Raw genomic sequence first — 8,330 nt, 5'->3', positions numbered from 1 at the left:
GCTCAAACCATCTCAGAATCTTCCATGCCAGCTTTAGACATGTAACCCTGAGGGACATCAAATGTGAAAGCCCTTGGAAAGGACAAGCATTAATTATGCAGCACTATCTTTGAGATCTTCCAGACAGGAAAGAGCATATCCACCAACACTCCATGGCCACTATCTCTACAAGATCCTGCAGATAAATAAACAAAGTCTTCATTTCTAGTGTCAAAAGTTCTTGATACATCTAATAAAACCAAACTAGAAAACTCTTGATAGGGAATAATCCATCACAGGTAAAAACATGGCTTTTCTTCCACCGGTCCTGTTGTTATGACATGTGGATGCTGTGGTAGATCTTTTCTATCACAACTCTGTGTGATGTATTCTGCAACACGAATCACAAAAGCACTTCATGAATAGCATGAACTTAGCATGAATATAAATATGTCCTCCAAAGCAGAGAGTATGTTTTTATCAAAGTTTCAAGACCTTATTCAGTATCTTACCATAATTGTGGGAGATAAACATGGGTGTACCTATACAATAACCTGGGGGCCGCAAAGATGTTTCTACTGTTTTGTGGAATGACGATAATTATATTTAGCACTCATTCAAGGCTTTTCATCTTCAAAGCACTTTACAAGCATTAATTAATCCTCACAACACCCTATGAGGTAGGTAAGTATTATTACAGTAGGTGTGATCAGGTTTGTGTAGGGGACTGTAGAGTGTGCACAAAGCCAGGCAAGGGCAGCAGAAATACATATTCCTGCAATTGCACATTTAAACTCGTATTCCTCTCTACATATCTGCACACAAACCTCTCCACATAAATATATATACATACATGCCCACACAAATGAATATACTCCTCCAAACTAGTTCTATTTTTATGGCTGTGCTAAGGCAACCTTTTTTTGGGGAAGGAATATTACCTTGAGTATACTGGTCTTGTAGTGTTGTTCTTACATTTAAATGGTGCAACATGTTTTGACATTCTATGGCAGAGGCACAGTTCCTTTCCATGATGAGAGTTCAGACTGAACAACTGCAAGAAAGACGCCTATTTCTGGTAGCTGAATGCTTTCTGATAGTATGGCAAAAATCTATGCCAAGAAAGTGTTTTTAATAACCACAGGTAGATAATAGGTTTGCCAAACATGGTAACAGATGGGTATTTTAAATCAAAAGAAAAACAGAGAGGTTGAGAGGGCGCACTCTCTTTCCAGACAGTTAGAGCTCAATACCTGCCCAACTTCTCTGAAGAATTACCAAGAGAACAAGGAAAAAAACCTGCAGCTTAGTCATATTTGTATTCTTATTAAATGCAGGACTGCCCGAGGCGAACAAGAGCTGATATCATAATTATTGGCTTGCCTAGCCAGCTGCCTTCTCTCACCTGATGTAAGATCAGATCTTTCCAGCCTTTGGAGACTCTGTACCGCTGAGCCTCCACTCTCTCTGTAGGGCTGTTTGAATGACCTAATCCTGTCCTGGAGCAGCAGCACGCCGTTTTGCTTCAGTAAAAAGGTAAGAGGAAACCTCTGACAACTTCATATAGCTTTTTAGAACTCAGCCGTGAAAGCCAAACGGAAGGGGGAGCAGAACTCTTTTGCCTTGGCTCATCTATTTAATCTGAAGTCCCTGAGGCTGACTTTGAAGAACTTCAGGCTGAGGGAAGGGGAAGGTCAGCACCTACATCCCGTTCCTCGGCAACTCCTATAGGTGTTTATCAGCCGCGAGTGAAGAGCAGCAAGAGAAGGAGTCAAGAAAACACCAGGTAAGTTACTAGATCCATTGGTCTGGTACTGAGAGAAATGAAGATTGTAGGTGATTTCCCAGAGGAAGGGAAAACAAAAATTAGCTTTTCTTGTCTCGGGTGTATACCAGCTTAATCTAAGCTACTTTCTGTTCCATAGTTACAGGGAGAGCTGGAAGCGTTTACCATTACCTGAAAAAAACCAAAACAAAACAAAACCAAAAAAAACCAGAAAGACAAACCAATAATAGTATTTCTAAAAAAAAGTGGGAAGTCTCATGTCTTACAAATTTATAATAGATTTATTTCAAACTTTCCCAATGGCGAATCACAAACTTGGGAAGTTACATGTTTGGAAATCAAGCTTGCTTTTCCTACAGCCTCTGTTTGAAATCTGTCATTTTTGCCTCGTGTGTTTTGTAGCAGTAGATGAAAACTTTTTTTAGACTTACTATTTTGAAGGTGACTGAAGTGACATCCAGACAGAAGTTATCATGTGTTAACTGCAGAAATTATTACATTTGAATACTACAAATGGAAACTTGTTTCTTTTTTCTTTATATGCACAGGCAGTATATCACTTTCTTTTAACGTCTTAGTTTCAGACTGTTAGATTTCTGTCAAGAAAGGAACTGTTTGTGTTACAAAAACAATAATTATCAAATCTATAAATAATAACCAACCATCATTCACTCTTGGCCCTCTTGCAAACTTACTGAACATCACATTAAATCTTGGGGAATTAGACTTCATTCTAGAAAAGTTTTGTTTATTGGAATAATATGTTTCCAACTTGAATACTGAGATGAGCTAGGTTGAACTGGATGTTTTAGGCTGAAGACGCGCGTATTTTGTTCATAAGTAATTACAAGCATAGAAGAACAAAAAATATTAAATATCTAGAGTGCATATTTCTTAAGGGGTAAAGGATTGTGTACTTTGCTTTCAGCCAAGCAATGCCCTTGGTATTATATATGCAGCCAAGAAAATATACAGCTGAAGCACATTGTTTACCCTACATCCCAGTGAGGGGAGATGAACATGGGTAGAAGTAGTATTAATGTAAATGAAAGAAGGGACTATATCCTGGTAATTTGAACATCTACACTCTGCCCCAAATGTTAAAATATAGTGTGAGAAAGTACTGGCTTGTACATGAGCACAGATACTTGTATAATATTGCCACGTTCCTAGATATAACTGGAGCCACGTGTTGTTACTGAGATAGGAGTCAGTCAAGCGTTCCAGGGAGTAAATGGAAATACCTGTATGCTACTGTGACAGGTGTCATACAGGAACCTGCTGGGAACACAAAAAGACACTTGCCACTACTGCAAAACACAGAGCAGAAAGAGGAAAGCGTAGAAAGAGGAACATCTACATGAAACAACGTGTCTTTCCGACCCATTCCTTGTAATAACAGGCTTTTTCTTTTTTTAGGAGAATAGCTTAGTGCTCAAATACAGTTTTTTAAGGGGATAAAGAGAACGACACATAAAACCCCCCAGAGAATGCACTATATCCTCTTAGAGCATCTATTTTGTAAAAACAGAAATAAAAAGAAAATCTAATTGTTTAGGATTCCTGGAAACTAAACATTAACTGCAACAACAACCTTCTAATCTTTTTGGCCACAAACTCCAGAAATTTAACACAAGAAGTGGAGTCATGCAGAACTACTTTCAATCATTAAATCACTCCCATAGCCTAGTTTCATAGGCTGTTAAATGACCAAGGACAAGGAGACAATGATGCTGCCTCCAAAAAAAACCTGAAACAGGAATTTCCAAGCCCTGCAAAAAATATTGATAATTGATTCGTAGTTGAACCAAAAGGAGCCTTTGATTATAGCCCAGAGCGACCACAGCTGGATTTGCAGCCAAAAGTTCTGCACGAACCCATGCAATAAAATTTAAAAGGCATAAAGTTACCAAAAAAAAAAAAAAGCCCAAAAAACCCCAAAACCCAACCAAACAAACCAAAACCACCCCCCACGTATTTAGCCTTTAAAAGGTAGGGACTCAAAGCACTGAAGGGGGTGTAATGAAGAATTTTTACATGTACTACTCTGTCCTGCTTATAAACCCAACAATTACAGATGCAAAATATTCTAGCTGCTTATGCATCAGTCATGCAGAAACTTTCATGCTGGCTCCACTGGAAAGTAAGGAAAAGCATTGTTTTGGATGTGGTATAAGCGAAATAGTATTTGGTATGTCAGTGTCTATAAGCCATAGAAATGGAAAACAGAGATAACTTCCAAGCAGACAGGATTTACTGTTTGTGGCCATGTCCTCTGTTGTTACACAGAAAGCCTGAGCTTTATGATTTGGGTCCAACACACCTCTCTGCCCTCCTGCACCTCAAAAATCACTAGCTCAAAACACAAAACAATTAATTCTGGAGATAATGCAGATCAAGCAAGAGGTACAAATAAAATCCTTCTCTCGTACACCTGTGAGTACGGCCAGTGACGTGTCTTTCCAAGGCAATTCTTCCTTTAGTTAAGATTTGCAAGCAAGGTGGCAGCTCTCAGAAGCTAAGCAAGGCTGGAATACCCTGAGTAGGAGCCCACTAATACATCGTCACAGAATGGCATCATTCTGTCCACCTTAGGAAGCAGAGCTGTGAGGTGCTGCTCTTCCTTCTGAGTCACTATTGAATCAACAGGATGCTGCTTACTTTAAGGACTGAAAGCAAAGTCTTGGCCATTTCTATTTATCAAAGACACTATGCCACTTTTAATAAGATTAGGGAAATAATTAACCCTTTTACCACATTTCAAATATAAATTCAAGTCATGCTTTCAGTCACAGCCAGCTGTTTGCTACTTCCCTAACTGGCTCCTCACCCCATAGACAACCATTTTGGTTTTTTGTTGTTTTCTTTTTAATCAAGTCCTGTACCACACAGTCCATTTTTGGCACCCCTCTTGTGCAATGAGATACTACCAGTGCTTTCTTCCACAATGCCGAGAAAGCTCATACCCCTCACTCTAACCCAGCATGCGGTGCTTGCTGCCTTCTTGCAAACACCCTCTTCCCGAGGAGCCTGTATGCCACTATTCTTCCTTCAAATCAACACTTAAAAGAGCCACATATTCCAAACAACCGAGACAGAATATATTAATCTTTATTCCATTTGAATATTCCATTCCAGCTTTAGAGTTGTCCACATAACAACGTTACTTTTTGCACTATATAAACAAAATAATAATGCATAAGATTATTATACGTATTTTACCTAAATTCCCTAACGTTTTGAAATGAAACCTGCATTCTTTGTGCCCTGTTAAATGTTGCCTAGTATTGAAGGAAGCTGCTAAATGCATGGTTAGTAAAGTGATCCCTGTATAGTCTTTACAAATCTCAACAGTGTCTTCTGAGGCTTAGTAAATATATGTAAAATCATTTCAAGATGTTTGGATGAGACAGGGCTACTGCAATCCAGAGCCTTATTATCTTTCTGTTGGTGAAGTGCTCTGAAATGAATGAAGCATATAGGGTGAGGTTGCATCAGAGTCATGTAATGAAGCTAAACATGCTGTCATTTTAACCCAATTTGTTTCCCTCTGTACTGCTGCCTCACCAGTTTGTTAGAGCCTCTCAAAGGAGCTCATCTAGTGTCAGCTTACAACTTCCACACCTAGCCCGTACTTTACTCCTGGAATGGGCAGGCATCCCTGCCCTGCAAACTCTTAACTGCTGGTTCAACAGACCTGCCAGGACAGGTCCCTGCAACATTCCCCTCTGTGGGCAAATGGTAGGATGCCAGAAATATTAGACAGGAACCTGTTCTCCCAGGAATGTAAGTAATTCATAGAAGGAAATAATTTACTATTTTCCCAGCTGGAATAATTAAACAGCCAGGCACTGTCCTCCCAAGCTGCAGAAAAGAAGAGCAAACGAGAGGGGGAAAAAAAAAAAAGAGCTGGAATGTCCTTCAATATAAATTCTCTTCCAGACTAAACAACCTTAATTCTGTAAATCTTAAGGCATGTTTTTGATGTCCCTGACCATTCTCACTCCTCTCCTATGAACTCCAAACTGGAGGCCACATGTTCCAAAATGCAACAACCAAAACTGGTCACAAACCTTTACCAATTTTACCAACACCGAGAGGAGGTAACTTCACAAATCCCACAGAACATACTTCTGTAAGCACCTCATACCTGCTAGCATGTCTGCCTTTTTTGTTATGGCATGATATGGCTGATTCAGGTTCAGCTTGTAACCCATTAAAACCTCGAGATCTTTTTATGCAGAATTGCTACTTAGTCAGTTGTTCTCATTCACTATCTGCAGAGTTTATTATTCCTGCTAGATGGTGAACTATTATTGAACTACAATTTACTGTCTTCAGATCATTTTTCCTGACTCCTTTTGAATATTAATCCTGTCTTCTACATATGCAAAGCCTTCCATCTTCATGCTGTCTTCAAATTTGATTAGTGCACCTCTCTAGTCTATCACACAAGTCATTAGTGAAAATACCAAGTAGTATCAGACTCCAAGAAATCCACTCAAAATACCCTTTCATTCTGACAACAGTCAGTAATTACTCTTAATGTTCTATTCCAGCTTTACCTCCTCTCTACTAGAGTTTTAGCTGAACTAAATTTTCTTAGTTTGCTTACGAGAACATCATGGGAGACAGTGTAGAAGCCTCACTAACGTCAAGCTGTGTTACCTGTGTACCTTCTCCTCTTGCAGGGAAACTACATTGGTATAACAATTTCTTAGCAAATTCATAATGGTTTTTCTCCTTACTTTTGCCTTTCTTTCCTCAGTTTGTTGGTTTGGTGTTTTTTTGATTTTGTACTTTTCTGGGAATTAAAGTTAAACCTGCCATCTGTAATTCCCTCGTACTTTGTAGTTTCAAGACAGGCACTGTATTTACCTCCTTTCAGTCTTCTGCTATGGCACTCATACTCAGTGAATTCTCAGAGACCTGCAGCTCTCTAGTTACTTCAGCTGATTCTCTAAATTCACTAGAAAAAAATTAATTGGGGCCACTGAACCTGAAGACGTCAGAAAGGCTCAGCCCTGTCCTCCGGGAAGTGAGAACACATGTCTTCTTCAATGTATGAGATCAGAGGCAAACATTAATATTCCAGAATTTCTCATACCCTGACTTGGCATTGCCCCGTTAGTTTTCCATTGTGCTTTAAGGTCACTAATTAATGTATGCCCTACTTTTCCACCCAAGAATAGATTCGGGCTGGGTTTTTTTTTCTTTGAAATGCAATGTGTCTAGAGAGCACCTGATCTACCATATGGGTTTGGGGTCAGCTTTGTGATATCTGAATTCTGTTTTGGTAACACACAAGAAATACTATTGTCTAACATCTTTTATAAGAATCTTTCAAATCACTGAAAAATTACATGTAAGGGCCAACTTTTTCAAGATTAGTCTTTAATGCAAGGTGCTCTGCTTGGGATAGTCTGCATATGGTCTTCTGAGGTGTTGAGTAATAATGCCATTTATTTAAATCTATGGAAATTTACTGTCTATAGGTATATATCAGTTCAGTACACAGCACGAAATACCTGTACTTGCATGGAAAAACTCTTTGCTTCACAAAATTTTCATTCAATGTTGAAGATTCACTAGAAAGCTAGTAAAGGCTTCCTAGATTTTTGTTCATTTTCACAGGTAAGAGTAGCCTGCAGCTTAATTTGCCATGCATTGGCTAGCAGTAGTTTTCAGGAGATGAACTTAACAGAAAACAAATGAGGTACAGCATAATTCAGTCCCACTTGTTCTTTGCTCCTCCCTGACTCTATAAAAATACAGTAAGAGACTGTTTTCAACAGGGAAAATAACCATATGTGCAGAGTGGCTCAAAAGGACTGCGAAGGGCACTGCAAAATTTGGCTGAAAATGATGGTGTTCCTTGTTGTTGAAAGTCTCTACAGAAAAATTCATTTTCAAAAAGATATTCAACAAAAATAGGAGAAGATCAGGTATACATGAATAATTTTCCCACGTATAAAAACACTGTTAAGCTAAAAAGATTTGAGAAAGAACGGCAAAGTAAAATTTAAGAGAGAATGAAAATGTGAAAACTGGAAATATGCACATACTGAGACTGAAGGTAGGATGTACCTGGAGTGAACTCCTTGAATGTAGCAATATGGATAATCAAATCTTAACATCATGGAATTCTGAAAAACAAGCAAATGATGGATCTATGATACTTCCTTCTATACAGACACTATAAGAATCAAGTTTCTACCTTTATTTCATAACTACTGATGCAAAAATATGCATTCTTGACAAAATAAAAATTGTGATTCTTATGTACTCACTATTCCAGCAGCACTGAGTTTCTAAAAACAAAGTAATAGATGCCAAGAATGACAATAACAGAAGTGGTAATTGGCAATATTTAACTTGGAAATAGAGAGGAAAGGAATACTTTCTAGAAAACTAAATAAAGATAATCGATATGAAGAATTCTTTTGCTGAGTTCAGCAAGCCAGATTTGATGATGCACCCATTAGTGATGTTTAATGTTCAAACAAACATGCCTGGTTTTTGTAACTGACATAGGCCCTGTATTTCTCTGACAGAAGAAATTATG

This window comes from Antrostomus carolinensis, unplaced genomic scaffold (assembly GCF_000700745.2).
Source record: "Antrostomus carolinensis isolate BGI_N321 unplaced genomic scaffold, ASM70074v2 scaffold20088, whole genome shotgun sequence".
Taxonomy (NCBI): domain Eukaryota; kingdom Metazoa; phylum Chordata; class Aves; order Caprimulgiformes; family Caprimulgidae; genus Antrostomus; species Antrostomus carolinensis.
This window is presented reverse-complemented; position numbering follows the sequence as displayed.